The sequence below is a fragment of the Octopus bimaculoides genome, chromosome 6, assembly GCF_001194135.2.
Source record: "Octopus bimaculoides isolate UCB-OBI-ISO-001 chromosome 6, ASM119413v2, whole genome shotgun sequence".
Taxonomy (NCBI): domain Eukaryota; kingdom Metazoa; phylum Mollusca; class Cephalopoda; order Octopoda; family Octopodidae; genus Octopus; species Octopus bimaculoides.
The window spans coordinates 37486762-37487592 of record NC_068986.1 but is presented as its reverse complement, the minus strand read 5'-3'; positions in this window follow the sequence as shown (position 1 = coordinate 37487592).

Genomic DNA, 831 nt, shown 5'->3' with positions numbered 1-831 from the left:
ATAACAACAACAACAACAACAACAACAACAATAATAATAATAATAATAATAGCAACGACAATAATAATAATAATAATAATAATAATAATAATAATAATAATAATAACAACAATAATAATAATAATAATAACAACAATAATAATAATAATAATAATAATAATAATAATAAGAAGAAGAAGAAGAAGAAGAATAAGAAGAAGAAGAAGGAGGAGGAGGAGGAGGAGGAGAAGAAGAAGAACAAGAAGAACAAGATCAACAACAACAACGAAAGCAACAGCAACAACAACATTAATGATAATACGTAGCATAGGATATTGAGATTCTGTACGGCTGTCCTTTTAAAGTTTCAAATCGGCGCTTGTTGACGCACACACACACGCGCGCGTGCGCAAACACGCATGCGCGCGAATACACGCACCCACACACACATACACGAATGGGTGAGACTCATTCACGCGCAAACACATACACGCACACGCACGCACGCGCTTATGAGTGTGTGTATACGTAAAAATATGTGTGTGAAATAAGTAAAGTTAAAATAAATAATTGATCCCGAAGAGTATCTCATAATGACATGTTAATCGAAGCTTTAGAAGACTATATATATATATATATATATATATATATATATATGTATGTATAATCTCCTGCAAAATTATATATTATATATGTTTTGTAATTTAAATTTTGTTTGTGGAATGACACAGTTATAGGTGAATAAGTTGATTAATTAATAAATCAATTTGTACCAATTAGATCTCAGTTTTTTAACTCGATAATATATATACATACACACATACATACATACATGCATACATACATACATAT